The following is a 16,997-nucleotide window of genomic DNA, read 5'->3' on the forward strand; positions in this document are numbered from 1 at the left end:
TCTTAGGAACCCTCTCTATCCTTCTACCTATCTTGGTGTGTCCTTGGACCGACTAGAATAGAAGTTAGTGCACATACGTTCCTTGTGGATTCGATAACCCTTGGAATACTCTGAGGTGAAAGCTACAATGGTATCCGTGCACTTGCGGATTTATTCGTGGTGCTAAAATATTCAACAATAGTACAATGCTAACTTCTCATAGGAGCATAGCAAGAGGGTATATGGTGTGCACATGAATGTTGATCATGAAAGCTTGAAAATAATTTCTCCAAGGGTCACAACAATTTGACAAAGCTCAATACAAAGACAAGTAGCATATGCATAAGGTTTTCAAGGTAACTCATCATATGGCTTTGGTAGGACTTTGGCATATCAAAAAAGAGCTTGCAAAGGTTTTTTAAGTTTTTCAAATAAAATTTCTCAAGCACTTAAGAATTAAGAGTGAAGATCATATCATTTAACCATATCACAAACATCAATAACTTAGATGACCAAGCTTTCCTCAAAATATTGTTGACAAGCATCAAGATGATAAGCAAAAAATAGAACTTATGCAAGCCAACCACAGAAAGTATGTAGAGCAAGTGGGGCATGTTGATTCATTTTATTTGAGCTCAATTTAAAGGATTTGACTTAAAAATTCATTCAGAGCTCAAGAATCAGGGGCATGAGGGAGTTTAGAGACACAAACCAACGCGGTGGATGAAGATGGACCTGAGTGGGCCACCCTTTTGCGTGTATGTGCAACATGGTGCACTCTTTTCATTGGTGCCTATGCGTCATTTCAGAACTGGAGAGGCTTACCTTGGTGCTACTTTAAAGGACAGGTGACACAAGGACTCTAATAGGTTAGATGATGGGTGAGTCAAAACTTTGTTGAATTGAGAAAGAAATGGAGGCATCTTTCCTTAAAAACAAGTTCATTTAAATCAAAAGAAGCCTATGATCGTGGGCAATCTTGCTCAACCACGTGTACGTCCACCTTGCTTGCCATTCGCAGTAGATCAAATAAAGTCTCGGCTATAAGGTTAGTGCACAAAAGCAACAACGAGCCCTACATAGATATCATTATAAAGCAACACCATCAAAAGGGCACTAGGGGAAGGATTCCGTAAGATGATCATACAGCTGTTATCGCCATAAATTAACAAGATTAATTAATGGGCCACGAGCAAGTTGGGCTTAGTGTAGAAATTAAAGAAGGCTTGTGAATTGGCTTGTGCGCGAGCATTTGGACCATATGGGCCATGTATCTTTATATTTAGTTCAGTTCAGTTAGGGTTAGAGTCCATCATGGACGTGTTGGTTTAGATTGTGTTCCAAGTCTACGGACTATAAATATGTACCCTTTGACATTCGTGAAAGGAGGACATCATTCACGTTCAACAACAACAAACCACGGCGCACCGCCACCCCTGTTTCTAGGGTTTCATCCAAGTAAGCGCCATGCATCCTTGATCATTTCTTGCGATCAAGGTAGTATTGTTCTTGCTTTTACCTTTGGTATTACTCATGCTGAAGCATTTTTTATGGCGAGTAATGCTAGTTATCCTGGTATTTGCAGCATGTTTTTAGTAGATTTATTATGTGCTTACACGCTTATCATCTGCAAATATCATGTTATTCATGCATGATCATATTTTCAATCTTGTACTAGTTCTTGCTACGTGGAATTAGTCGTGCAGGAGTAACGCCTTGCTTTATTCCATCTAGTAGATCCGATCTGTTATGGTGTGTTCTTATTCTTTAAGAATTGGTTAAATATCTGCTAGTTTAGGCCTTGCAAACGGATTGGATGTTCCAGCGACGTAGTAGATGCTTTGCTTTAGTCTTAGTGGGGATTGATCCGGGAATCAGCTCTTGCTATTTCTTAGGCCTCTATTCTAGTTAAAGTTTAGCTGTCTATCATGTTCGTTAGGCCTAATTACGTGTAGGATGTTCCGATCTAGCAGTGAGGCTTTTACCATCGTGGGTTGGATTAACTGAATGTAATTGCAGCAAGTTATTACAGTTATATGCTTCATTTATCAAAATCCGGATATACAGATCTGATTGACCGGGACTCGATCGACTCTTTAAAGCCAATGCAAGAGTCATCCCGGGGAGCCGATCGTGGCTCGGACTAATGTTTACACGTGTCTATGCATGCAGGCGAATCACTAAAACACGTTTTGCACCTTCCTGATCAGGTATAGGTCAGGTGGCACACCCTGCGACTCTGGAAGCAATAGGCATGTGCCAGGATCTGGGCCGTTGACCGAGGGACTAGTGCCAGCCAGCGCCTCGGTAGCCTCCCGGCTCCTCGTGTTGCCTGTCACTACTTGCCGGTGGGTTTTGACCGACAACACATTCTGGCACGCCCGGTGGGACATTCATCGACAACGACGTCAACCGCTGGAATGACCGAATCCCAGAATCAAGCGCCGGATCCACCGGCCACCAAGCCTGTCATGCATGAAGAGCTGACTCCTGAATACAAGCAGAAATATGATAAAGTCAAAGCTCAGTTTGAAGTCGATCTCATCGGTTCTTTTGAGAGGACCCGCCACCATGGCATCAGGAGGAGGGGGTTCTTGTCTGAAGGTGCTCTTGACAATATAGATTTGTCCATGCCATCAGAGGAGCGCACCAGAGCCTTGCGCCAGGAGATGAACTATATGGTGGCTCACTTACTCCATCGGCATTCTGAAAGCCTGATGAATGAGATCGAACACGTGGCACATTGTGTTGTTCAAGAGGTGATCAAGAACCAATACTCCCCATCAGGACCAGTCTTGGGGAGTCACCGGGGAGAAGCTGCACTTCAATCTAGGCCACCATTGCCATACTCACTCACGGCTCCAGAGCCACGGAGTTCGCCGATCTATGTCGTCTACAAGATCGGCAGTGATCCCGGAGAGGGCTAGTTTCTGAGTGAGCCGCCCAAGGAAATCCCGCATGGCTACACGTGCATCTACATACCCGACAATGTCAACCAGACGTGCCCGGGGCAACTGACAAGTGCAGCACCTTCAGAAACTGATGCGGAGAAGCAAGCATGGCTAGCGAAGTACGCTACCGGGCCGAGTATTGAGCCCTTAGCCCTAGGAGTTCTCGGTGTGGAGAAGATCAGCACGAAACTGAGAGATCAGTTAGGCATACTACCCAAGAGGAAGGCAATCGGCTATTCCAAGCCGTACCCAAGCGAATACGACTCGATCCCATTACCACCCAAGTATTCGCTCCCTGAGTTCACCAAGTTCAATGGATCGGAGGGATCTAGCTCCATCGAGCATGTGAGCCGGTACCTGACACAGTTCGGGATGATCTCCATGTCGGATCCTCTATGGGTCTGATTCTTCTACTAGTCTCTCATGGGTCCAGCATTTGGATGGTACACGTCATTGGCTCCGGATTCGATCTGTACCTAGAAATAGCTGGAAGATCAGTTCCATATTCAGTACCACATGGAGGCTACAGAAGCCGGGATTGCCGACCTTGCCCAAGTCAGGCAGAAGCGAGAGGAAACTATGTCAGAATACGTGCAGCGCTTCAGGGAGGTCAAGAACCATTGCTACTCATCGCGCATCACTAAAAAGGAGGCAGTCGACTTGGCAGTTCTGGGCCTCACAAAGGCGATCAAGGATCTGGCTTTCCAGTTGGAATTCAACTCTCTGGTGCACATGATGCAGAAGCTCACAACATATGAATGCTATCACCCTGAGCTGTACCAAGAAAAGTTCAAGCGCCAGGTGCATATGGCCCAGGCAGATGATTCTGACAAGTTAGGATTCGGGTTTGCATCAGCTGATGATCTAGAGGAAGTCAACATCGGTCCCAGGGATAAGCCGCGGTCGGCAGTTATCAGCAAAAAGTTAGACCCGAGCCTACGAGAGCTGATGATAACACTATTGAGAGAATACCGAGATTGCTTCGCATGGGATTATATGGAGATGCCTGGTCTAGATAGAAGCATCGTCGAGCATCGGCTCCCGCTCAAGAACGGATTTCGGCCGTTTCAACAACAGGCACGCCAGATGAAGGCCGAAGTTCTAGATGAAGTCAAGAAAGAGGTACAAAAGATGTTGGATGCGGGATTCATCAGTCCCTGTGGAGAAGAAAGATGGCCGATGTAGAGTCTGCGTGGATTTCAAAAACCTCAACAGAGCAACACCAAAGGATGAATATCCGATGCCTATCGTGGAAACATTGATCAATGCGTCTGCCGGTCATAAGATGCTAAGCTTTATGGATGGAAATGCCGGCTACAATTAGATCTTTATGGCCCCGGAGGATATGCACAAGACCGCGTTCAGAGTACCCGGCGCGGTCGGCTTGTTCAAGTATGTGGTTATGACCTTTGGATTGAAAAATGCCGGTGCAACATATCAACGCACCATGAACTACATTTTTCATGATCTCATCGGCAAGTTGGTGGAAATCTACATTGATGATGTCGTGGTCAAATCTGTATCGACTGGGGGGCATCTGGAAGATTTACGTCAGGTCTGGGAGCAGACTCGGAAGTTTGGGCTCAGAACGAACCCAAAGAAATGTGCCTTTGGTGTATCAGCCAGTCATTTCTTGGGATTCCAGTGCATGAATGAGGAATTGAGATCGGCTTAAAGAGTCAAGAAGCTATGAAGATGATGAAGCCACCCACTACAAAGAAGGAGTTGCAGAAGCTCATCGGCAAAATCAACTTTGTCAGACGATTCATCTCCAATTTGTCTGTGCGTATAGAGCCATCCATGGGTCTAAAAGGCTGACTTGGGAAGTGGATGTTCGCTCTATCGGAGTTCGACATCCGATATCAACCGGCGAAAGTAGTCAAGGGTCAGGCACTGGCGGATCTCATTGCAGACAGGATGAACACTGATGTGGCTGCACTTTTCATACGTGCTTGGGCCATGTTTTTTGATGGATCGGCCTGTGATGATGGGTGCGGTGTGGGAATCCTTTTGGTATCGCATCGAGGGGCGACTTATTCCTTTTCCATCAGGGTTACCACTCCATGCACTAACAACATAGTGGAGTATGAGGCTGTCCGCAATGGAATGGAGTTACTCCTAGAAGCCGGTGCTGAGGCAGTGGAAATATTTGGAGATTCGAAGTTGGTGATCTCTCAGCTCACGGAAGAATATAGGTGTGAGAGCGAGGCTCTTTTTCCGATATGGGTGCAATGCCGAGAGTTGATGTCACAATTCAGGTACATTAATTTCCACTGGATACGCAGGACACTGAAAAAAGAGGCCAATAGTTTGGCACAGATGGCCTCTGGGTACAATGAAATAGCCAATGGCATCGATGTCGAGGTTCAGTTTCTGGAACCTGGAGATTGGAGAGCCGATATCTTCAATTACTTGAAGTATTCGGCTCGGGGGGCATCCAGAAGGACAAGATTCAAGGCTATGAAGTATGTTCTGATAGGGGATGACATGTTCTACAGGACCTTAGAAGGACTGCTGCTTAAATGTCTGGGGCCTTTGGAGTCAATTCGGCTTTTACACGAGGTTCACGAGGGAGCCTGCGGCACGCACCAATCGGCTCATAAGATGAAGTGGCTGGTTAGGCGATCGGGATATTATTGGCCTACCATGCTAGAGGATTGTTTTAAGTATTACAAGGGATGTCAGGCATGTCAGAGGTTCGGCAAGATTCAGATGGTGCCGGTATCAGTAATGAATCCTATCATCAAGCCATGGCCATTCAGAGGATGGGCCATGGATATGATTGGCCAGATAAACCCGCCATCCAGCAAAGGCCACCAATGGATTCTGGCTGTCACGGATTATTTCACAAAATGGGTGGAAGCGGTACCCATGAGGTCAGTGGCAACAAAAGATGTAATTAATTTCGTGAAAGAGCACATCATCCATAGGTTTTTGATTCCTCAGACCATCACGACCGATGGAGGATTGGTCTTTATATCGGCAGAGTTCAGAAAGTTTGCCGATGACATGGGGTTCAAGTTGATCAGATCATCCCCATATTATGCCTAGGCTAATGGACAGGCTGAAGCATCCAACCAGAGCCTCATCAAGTTGATCAAGAGTAAGATCGAAGAATATCCTAGGCGCTGGCATGAGGTGTCGTCAGAGGTGTTGTGGGCATACCGCATTTAGTGCCATGGATCTACCAAGACATCGCCGTATCATTTGGTCTATGGTCAAGACGCAGTGTTGCCGTGGGAAATTACAGCTGGGTCAAGGCGCGTTGAGTTCCAAAATGATCTATCGGCTGAGGAATACGCAGCCTTGATGAGCGACAATGTGGAGGATCTCACGGCGCTGAGGCTTTGGTCGCTGGAGAAAATCAAGGAAAATAAGGCCAAAGTCGCTCGTGCGTATGACAAAAAGGTCAGACCAAAAGAGTTCCAGGCCGGAGACTTGGTTTGGGAGGCAGTGCTACCATTGGGAACCAAAGATAAGAAGTACAGCAAGTGGTCTCTAAATTGGCATGGGTCCTACAAGGTTGATCAAGTCCTACCTGGAAATACGTACATGCTTGATGAACTAGATGGTGTCAAGTTTCCCGTGGCCGTCAATGGTCAACACCTCAAGAAGTATTTTCCAAGCATGTGGGAAAGTGAGTGATGAAAGCCGATGAGAACCATCTGGCTATATATATAAAAAAAGGGAAAAAGAGAGAGGCCAACACGTTGAAAAAAAAGATAGAGGCCAACACGTTGAGTTGGCCTGTAAAAAAAAGAGAGAGACCAACACGTTGAGTTGGCCAGTAAAAAAAAGAGAAGAAAGAAAGGGAAAGAGGGCCAACACGTTGAGTTGGCCTGTAAAAAAAAGAAAAGAGAGGGAAAAGAAAGGAAGCCAATATGGAAAATTGGCCACGCAATATGAAGTTCTGCTTGAATTAACCAAAGCAGCCGATGTTTAACCATCTACTAAAGTTGTTTTTAATAGGCAAGGTCAATTGTTTTCTGGATTGTTCTACTAGTTCAGGAACTCTTCTATGGCATGGATGGCTTCAGTGTGGATGGCGTCGGCTCGTGCTATGATGGCTTCGTCATCCTTGTCATCGCCTATGACGATCTGCTGACTCAAGGTGCTGATCTCCGCGAACTCTACCTATATTTGTTCTGTCATTTCTTGGGCTTCTTGCTTGGAGTTCGCGATCGAAGTCTATCTCTTCCTGGATGAGCCTCTGGGTGGTGCGGACCTTCTCTTCGAGTTCTGCCGGTTCTTTCTCCAGGAGGTCAAGTCGCTTGATACTAGCAGAAATGTCAGCTTTGGCATCCAAAGTCGCCTTCCTCTGGTTGAGTGTCGCGCACCTCTGAGCAATGTCGGCTTTCAGAAAGGTTTGGGAATGATGCACCTCTATCCTGTGATGTGCTGCTTTCACCTCTGCCCGGAAGAAGGGAAGGTGGCCGGCTGGCTAGAGCTTGACCCGAAGTGACTCTGGAAGCTAGGATTCTATCTGCTCAAGGATGTGCTTTATTTCGCTAGAGTCGTCAACCAGAGTGTTGATTGGAGCAGATAGCAGACCTTTGATGTGTTGAAGCTGATCCGCAAGGTCAATCGGCTGATGAAATGATGGTGTTTTCGCGCCAGGGGCAGAGAGACCCATTGATGCCGGGTCAAATGAGAGCAAATCTGAAAGATTGAAGCCCTGCGAAGATATTGGAGTTAGTTTGGGAACAAGATCCAGCAACTGAGTTATCGGCTGATTCAAATCGGCTCATATAGTGTTACCTGTCCTAAAAAAGCAAAAGCTGGTCTGGGTGCGATCGTCTCGGTTGGGTTGGAGGTAGCAGCAGGAGTATTGGCTGTGTCTGCTTGCTCGTCACGGACCTCCATCGGAGCCTTGGGAGTCCCAGCTTGTTCAGTATTAGCTTCCGTTGTGGCGTCAGCTGTTGTGGTCCCCTTGCTACAGGAGTCTGCAGGGACAACGGTTGCTTCTTGTTGCTCTTGGACTTTGGTGGTTCCGGTGTCGGCTTTTGAGGCCGTAATCACCTGTTGTGCCGGACTCCCAATGCTGATGGTATCCTCACTTGCATCCTAGGGAAAGCGTTACAATCAACCGGAGTATATGTGCCAAAGGAAGAAATCTCGGAGGAAGTCGATTACCTGGTTGGTGTCGGGCTCCGACGGGTCTGAGGAAGGTTGTGATGTTCTCTTGACGACTCGTTTTGTGGTTATTTTTGTCTTCTTGGTCGAAACTTGGGAGGCAGCACTCCCAAAGATTTGTCTCCGACTAGAAGCCGACTGAGGTGAGTCTGGCGGAGCATTCGTTATTACTATTTTCATTGGCGGGGACCTCTTGCAAAAGAGAACGTCAGGAGCAGTCTGGAAGAAATGGAACGGTTCACCGCTGCTAGTCACGGGTTCTGGACCATCTTGTTGCTGCAAGGAGAATGAGCAGAGTTAGCCGAGTGAAGCGGTAGAAGGTTCAGAGAAGGTGACATGGGTTTTCCATATTTCCCACCACGTGCCGAAGTCATCTGACGAGAAGGTGAAAGATAGATTGGCAGGGATGGGGATGCGAAGGTGATGGAACATGCTGTAATATCTTGAGCTGGTGATTGTATCAGGCAAATCGCCTCTGCTCTCCACCAAGTGGTGAATATGGAAGTGGGGAGGGATCTGTCCTAGGCCAAATTGCTGGGCTGCTACGACTGGTTTGTAGGCTTCATATCCAGGTTTGATGATTCTATTAAAAGTGCTCAAGCCAACAGGGAGGAAGCCAGGTCGGATCATCAGAAAATATAGATGCCAAGTGTCAACATCATCGGTAAAGTTATCCAGCCTGAATGAAACTGGATTCTGAAAAGATTCAGAATCAGCAATTGGAAAGAAGAGCGGGTTATCTGAGCCTTTGAAGAAGATTCTGAACCAGTTTGCTGCATCTTTTGAATTCATTTTGCTGCCAAGGATACTATACAAGCCTTGGCCGAAGCTGGTTCATTTGATCGGCTTGCCATTCTCGTCCGGGAAAGAATTATTGGCCAAGACCGGGATGTTTGGGATCTGGCGCTGAAAGTATAAATGCCCCCATAACTGAATGAACCACGAAGGATCTCCAGTTCTGAGTTTTCTTTGGCTAAGAAGGTTTGCTGTCATCAGGTGGAGGTATCTATATGTTTCTCCAAGGAATAGTTTGCCTAGGCTGATACGATTGCCATGGGCCAGATGATGAGCCAAAGGAAGGTAATTTTAGGTTGGGGCTAAGGAAGGACCACAGAAAAGGAAATGTTCCAACCAAAGGTTCAGAAAGGCTGTGTGTTCCTTCTTAGTTACTGGGCCTTTTGTTTTCTTATGTTGGCTCATATAGGTGCTCCAGTTTGTGCAGTCTGCTTTGGATGAGAGCTTGAAAGGGATAATTGGCATTTTGTGGGCTGTAGGATTGGAGGATTTGTTGTCTAGGCCAGTAATCATTACTACATCCAGCAGAGTGGGTGTCATGGGTCCATGGCTGAAGAGGAAGCAGTTTAAAGCATCTGACCAGAAATAGCCGATGGTTTTTAGCAAGTTTTCATCTTTTTCAAGAGGATATAATGACAAGGAAAGTGCATCGGCTATGTTTAGTTTTTGCCACAAGGATAGGTAAACCTTTGCTACTCTATTATGCCAAGAAACCCAGCCCTCTGGTGGGTTTGGCCAAGCTCTTAGGCAGTCAGTCCAGGAAATTAAATTGATGTTTTGATTCACAAAGGAGATCCTATTTGCTTCACAAGAAATTAAATCTATAGGATTTTCATGTGTTTGTGGGCCAAGACAGAAAGATTTGGCATTAGAAGAATGCGGAAGAAGAATGTCTGACACCTGGGGTTCAGTAATCCAAAAATTAATATGGTGTTGTGATTTAATGGTTCATTAAATTCAGTGACTTGATGAGCTAAAGGGAAATTAAGAAGGAAGGCCGAAAGTTACCTTCAGGCCGTAGATCGCCGTGTCCGCAATTGGGGATCTCGCTGTCTGAATTTCAGAGCTCGCCATGGTTCAGATCTGTTGCCTTAGGGTTTGAGTTGTTTTGTGGGCTCTGGTTCGGATTTGGATGTGTTTCTTACTTGGATTTATGAAGCGAGGTTCTGAAGATACACTCGGAGTCGGGATGACTGTTTGAGTGGAACATGAAGTGGAAGTGATGTTCTAACCTTATACGAGCTGCTTTCGAGTTTGAATTCTATCGACTCTTAGACGCTGGTAAAGACCGATGCGATGTCATCGGCTTTTTTGGGATTATCCGAGTACGAGATTGAAGAAAAAAGGAAATTTCATTAAATTAAAGATGGAATTTTACAATGAAAGAGCCGATTCGAGTACAAATCCTTGGCTCAGGTTGTTCCTACAGCTCTACTGCTATGATGCTACTCCTACGTCTACCACCAGTGGGTACCTAGGTACCTACGGCGCTTGGGGCTTCGCGCTGGTGTACTCCCGTCGTCGCTGTCATCATCGTCGTCGCCATCAGTGTCGTCGCTGCTGCTGCCACCGCTGGTGTTGTCGCCGCTGTCGTAGCCGCCGCCATCCTCGTCATCGTCTTCTTCGGATCCTTCCTCGGAGGACCCGAGGAAGCGGAATTCTTACCCGACCGCGTAGTCGGAGTCGGAGTCGGAGGAGTCGATCTCCACTTTCGAGGAGCAATCGACCCCATCCCAGGAGACCTGTCATCCTCGTCCTCCTCTATCTCCGCTTGGAGCAAGGACTAGAGGTCCTCTCCCTCCGCTTGGGGTTCATCACGCTCGGAGATGACCCCCGAAGTAGAACTCCTCTGCATCCCAGTGCAGAGGAGCGAGCGCCTCGTGCGCTGCGGTTAGGTCATACTCCGGTGTCGGCTCTCTACTCTTAGGTATCGAGTCAATGGAAGAGGCTAAGGGAGAGGTCGAGGAAGAGGAGTAGGAGGGAGAGAAGATCGACTCGACTGAGTTGGAGGCGGAGGAGGAAGAGATGGCCGTGGTTACTCGAGGTTTGGGTGTTCTGTTGGCTGAAACAGTGGGTTGCGGTGAATTGGGCCGATTCAAGGTGAGCTTAAAAAGGCCGGAGGATGGAAGATGGATCGGCATTTTTCACATTTTACGAAGAACCAGCCGCAAAAATAGGAAGATGGAGTAGTAGAATGGTTTTGGAACTATCATTGACAAAACCAGGGGGCATGTGTTATCGCCATAAATTAACATGGTTAATTAATAGGCCACGAGCAAGTTGGGCTTAGTGTAGAAATTAAAGAAAGCTTGTGAATTGGCTCCTGCACGAGCATTTGGGCCATATGGGCCATGTATCTTTAGATTTAGTTCAGTTAGGGTTAGAGTCCATCATGGACATGTTGGTTTAGATTGTGTTCCAAGTCTACGGACTATAAATATGTACCCTTTGACATTCGTGAAAGGATGACGTCATGCACGTTCAACAACAACAAACCACGGTGCACCGCCACCCCTGTTTCTAGGGTTTCATCCAAGTAAGTGCCATGCTGCCTTGATCATTTCTTGCGATCAAGGCAGCATTGTTCTTGCTTTTACCTTTGGTATTACTCGTGCTGAAGCATTTTTGATGGCGAGTAATGCTAGTTATCCTAATGTTTGCAGCATGTTTTTAGTAAATTTATTATGTGCTTACACGTTTATCATCTGCAAATATCATGTTATTCATGCACGATCATATTTTCAATCTTGTACTAGTTCTTGCTATGCGGAATTAGTCGTGTAGGAGTAACACCTTGTTTTATTCCATCTAGTAGATCCGATCTGTTATGGTGTGTTCTTATTCTTTAAGAATTGGTTCAATATCTGCTAGTTTAGGCCTTGCAAACGGATTGGATGTTCCGGCGACGTAGTAGATGCTTTGCTTTAGTCTTAGTGGGGATTAATCCGGGAATCGGCTCTTGCTATTTCTTAGGCCTCCATTCTGGTTAAAGTTTAGCTTTCTATCACGTTCGTTAGGCCTAATTATGTGTAGGATGTTCCGATCTAGCAGTGAGGCTTTTACCATCGTGTGTTGGATTAACTGAATGTAATTGCAGCAAGTTATTACAGTTATATGCTTCATTTATCAAAATCTGGATATACAGATCTGACTTACACTGGGACTCAATCGGCTCTTTAAAGCTGATGCAAGAGTCATCCTGGGGAGCCGATCGTGGCTCGGACTAATGTTTACACGTGTCTATGCATGCAGGTGAATCACTGAAACACGTTTTGCACCTTCCTGATCAGGTATAGGTCAGGTGGCACGCCCTGCTACTCCAAAAGCAATAGGCGTGTGCTAGGATCTGGGCCGTTGACTGAGGGACCGGTGCCAGCTAGCACCCCGGCAGCCTTCCGGCTCCTCGTGTTGCCTGTCGCTGCTCGCCGGTGGGTTTCGACCGACAACAACAGCTCATAGTGCATTGGCACAATAGACAGTAGATCTCAGAGATATCAAGGATGAGCATGACTTTTGTGATGATTCAGGATGAACCTTCATGCTCATGGAAAGAGTGGCTAAATCTCCGGGTAGAACAACTCCAGAACGTTCATGGTCCCATGTTGAAAGAGGATGTGTAACTCTGTTGGCCATATGAACGACTCTAAGTTCACGTCATGAGGGAAATGAGTTTCTTTCAACTCATCCCTCCTTAGGTTGAAAAGCCTTGCATTTCATCAAAGATGAATGTGGTAGCAAAGCAATCTAACCTAAGCTTCCAAAAGAAGTTCATTTGATATGAAGGGTGATCATAACTACTATTGGGCATCAATCAAAATCAAGGTATGAGAAATGAGCTTTCATTCACTTGATTTGATTGGCATCGATCGATAATCGAGGAAAAGGGAATGGGTTTGTTTCACTTGATTCGATCAGTATGGGGTGAGGGTGAATCTCGTAGCTAGATAGGAAACTCGGTTCCAGAAAGCATGGCTCTAAAGACTCACCCGAAGGGGCGAAATGTGTGTATAAGCATAACCTTTCTTGGGTAGTGGGGGCAAAGGTAGAGATAAGAAAAGCAAAAAGATACGAGGACCACTAGGTTCATAGATAACAGCAACCATTCCTTGTTAACGGCGCTAGAAAGCTCGTTGGGTATTTCAACGACTGCGAAAGTGAATCTGCAAGCGCACGAATACCACTGTATCTTTCCTCTTAGGCAAGAGTATTACAAGGGTATCGAATCCAAGGGAACATGTGTGTATACCTACAACTCTAGTAGTCTAAGGACTACCAACCATCTAAGGTAGGCGGTGGGTACAGAGGATTCCTGCGATAGCACTATAGAAGAGTTCAAGGTTGATCTCTCGGGTAAGACTCGCTTTGGGCACCGGCTTACCCCTAAAATGGTTAGTAGACTCTGGCCAACGGCTCTGCGCTATATCCAAACATGGAGGATTAAAAGGGTCCAACAGGACTATCACCACCTGCAGCCTACCTCTACAAACCGTGGGATATAAGGCAAACGAAGGTAACCCTTGTCCTAGACACCATGCCTATGCCACTGATTACTACTGTAGTCTAACTAGGTTTGGATCCCCGTAGCATACTATAGCACTTTGTATAAATACAGAGCGATGAAGAACCCACGAGTAAGAGAACTGAGCTCACTCAAGTATAGATACTATGCAATACAAGAATAAAATAAATACTAACTTACTCATACCGGAGGAAGATAGCATATGTAGATGTACATATCTGGGGCAGAGTGCTAAGGAACTCTACACTCCTCCGAGCTACTTCCTCTCTCTCTACCTCTACCTCTCCCTATTCTAAGGAGTAGCCTACGAAGAGCTTTGCCATGGAGTGGAGTGCTACATCTTCACAAGAAGGTTCTAGTCTTGGTGGTGGTGGTGTGTGGAATGAGGAGGGGAGACCTCCTTTTATAATGGAGAGGAAGAGAGGGGGCTAAGCAAACATGTGGGCCCCACCTTCAAGAAGATAACATCAAATCTCCTACTATCTCTTCTTATGGTAACCTTAGCCATGGGGTTGAGGATGCTTAGGGGCTACTCCATGTCAAAATGCACCTGGACGGGCTTCTGGCCAGGTTCGGCCGAGCCTAGGGTTCGGGCGACCCCACTTGGTAGCCTCCCTGGTAGAAGCCGCTTTAGCAAGTTAGTGTGAGATTGCACAAGAAAGATGGGCCCGGTTGGGCTCAGTAGGGGTTTGGCTACACCCTTGTTGACACCATTTGGGCCCATCTTTGCTCAGTATACTCCTTGTGGGCTCCTTATGGGGATCGCGGGATACACGGGCTGAAGTTGAGTTGATTTGGCATGTCATGTGGGCCCTCAATCCTTGAGTGGCATTGTATAGGATCTTTTGTGAATTCCTGTGGCATCTTCTGTGTGTTTTGCTCTTATCCCAACATGTGTTCCTGAAATAGCTATGCATACAATACATGTGGAACTAGGTTAATGATAACTCCTACCACTAGTATTTATGTTCATTCTTGACGTGTTCAAGTAGGAGTTGACGGCATAAATTTTGTACTTAAGAACCATCAATAGTGAGTTCTACTTCCATTGTTGACCTCGTTCAGATGGTATGCTTGCAAGACTTCTAATAAACAGTGTCACCTCCATGTGTGAACACATATCCACTTGTGGCTTTTATCTTATCAGCATCAGATATCCAGTTCGAGTCACTATAGCCCTCAAGTAATTAAGGGTAGCCGGTATAGTGAATTCCATAGATCGTAGTGCCCTTCAGATAATGCATCACTCTCTTGAGAGCCTCCCAATATTCATCTCCAAGATTTGAGACAAACCTGCTGAGTTTGCTCACAGCAAACAAAATGTCATGTCTCTTGGCGGTAGCTAAATACATTAGCGAGCTAATGATTTGAGAATATCTCAATTGATCTCTTGTGATTCTTTGATTCTTTTGCAACATAACACTAGGATCATAAGGCGTGGGAGCAAATTTGCAGTCACTATATCCAAAGTGACTCAATATCTTTTCCACATAGTGGGATTGCACAAGTGTGACCCCATCATTGCCATCTCTCAGTAGCTTAATGTTCAGAATCACATCATCCACTCCCATGTCTTTCATTTCAAAACTTTGAGACAAAAAGCTCTTGACCGCCTCAATCACATTGAGGTTAGCCCAAAGATCAATATGTCATCGATGTACAAGCACATGAGCACTCCTTGTCTCCCACCAAAACGATAGTACACACACTTATCGGCCTCGTTCATAATAAATCCTGCTGATGTGAGAGTCTTATCAAATTTCTCATGCCATTGCTTAGGCGCTTATTTTAGGCCATACAAAGATTTTAATAGCTTGCACACTTTTCCTTCCTGACCTTCTACTACATACCCATTAGGCTGATACATATAAATTTCTCATCCAACTCTCCATTAAGGTAAACTGTCTTAACATCCATTTGATGAACGAGAAGACCATGTGAGGCAGCCAGGGATAGTAGTACTCGAATGGAAGTTAGTCTAGCAACAGGTGAATAAGTGTCAAAGAAATCTTTGCCTTCTTTTTGAGTGTAACCCTTAGCCACAAGCCTTGCTTTGTACTTTTCAATATTACCACAATCACTCGGATAAGTTTGGCTACCATGCCAACCGTATCCAGCGCGCGGGACTCAGAATGCTACCGGACGACTCAAGCCTATAAGTCAGGTCAATCCCTTGCTTTTTACTGGATCTAGGCAATGGGAGGGTTAGAAAATAAAATGGGAATGCACTACTAGAACTATTAAATTAATTAGCGAACCAATTGATCATGATAGTCAGGGGCTACCACCCATGGGTGCGCTTTTCACGCAGACCATGAAAAGAATTACTCAAATGCATACTTGAGTGGGACAAAATGATGAGGATATCACTCCATTGTATACGATCAAGTTTCCTTCAAGTGCAATGCAAGATCCTCTCACAAGAGCGCGAGCACGATAAATAAATCAACAGGTGAGCTTGTTCCTAAGTTTTAATACATATACTTGTAAGGATGATATGCTACCTAATGATATTATTGATTATATTATACTTAAGAACCTTGGAGAGAGCCATGAAGTACTTGGGAACCAGCAAGGGTGCGGAGAGGGACAAGGAGGCATCCAAGTCAAGTTGGAGGCCCAATCCAATTCGAGTTCGAGTCTGCCTCGGCCTGCAGGACCTTTTGACGCTAAGAAAGATGCGCCCAGGATGCATACAGACTTTGTTTTGGATGGCTCCACATATGCCTGGAAAGATAATTTCATAACCTTTCCAATGGAACCAGTTTGAGGCCTTTTGGACTTCGGAGTCAACAGAAATTTGTGTCGCAATTTGACAAATAGAATCTGTCCAGGGTGCGTCACCTAAACGGGTTGATTGGCCCATGTATCGTGTTGAGTCCTTTAAGGATGCATCTCTAGGGTTAGCCATGCCCAAAACTCTATTTATACTTAGCCTCCACTACGAGATAGGGTTGGGTTTTGCTTAGATCAAACCTGTCTTCAAACGGTGTCGCTGTTCATCGGTTTGTGAGACCCCAACTCGTAATAAAGTCAGTCGTAATAAAGTCAGTTTTGATTGCATCTCCTGTTCTTGCTCGTGTTCTTGATTGCCCTTGCAGGGATAAACCTTCATGGTGAGGTTATCGTGTGACACGGGTGATGACCAACGGAGCAGTGGTGTAGTGATTACGAGGAACCGTTCGCTCGAAGCCTTCGATCATCAACGTCGAGATCTCCACTCAATCAGTTTATCTTACCTCTCGGAAGACCGAAACTCAACATCCTATCAGTGGCATCAGTTATCCAGTTGCCCGTGAGGACTCGTGTGCCCTTTAGATTCGTTTTGTTTTAGTCCTATAGTCCACAAAAAGCCACAAAATTTTTTACTTTCCCCGACCTACAACCATTGCTCGGCCTTTTGCACAATTTGGTTTCGGATTTGCAGTTCTGAGTTTGTGTCCTAGGTTGAGTTGGTTACTGGTTTAGATTTGGATTGACTTAGTTTTGTTTCTTCCATCCGCTGCCATATATACAAAACCAATCTACAAAAAGTTCCATCCACCGATCCATATCCTTTCAATTTTCGCCACCACCAACACCTATTTCGGACGGTTCTCCATAAAAAGGCATAACTTTTC

Source organism: Panicum virgatum, chromosome 1K, assembly GCF_016808335.1.
Source record: "Panicum virgatum strain AP13 chromosome 1K, P.virgatum_v5, whole genome shotgun sequence".
In the NCBI taxonomy this organism is placed as follows: domain Eukaryota; kingdom Viridiplantae; phylum Streptophyta; class Magnoliopsida; order Poales; family Poaceae; genus Panicum; species Panicum virgatum.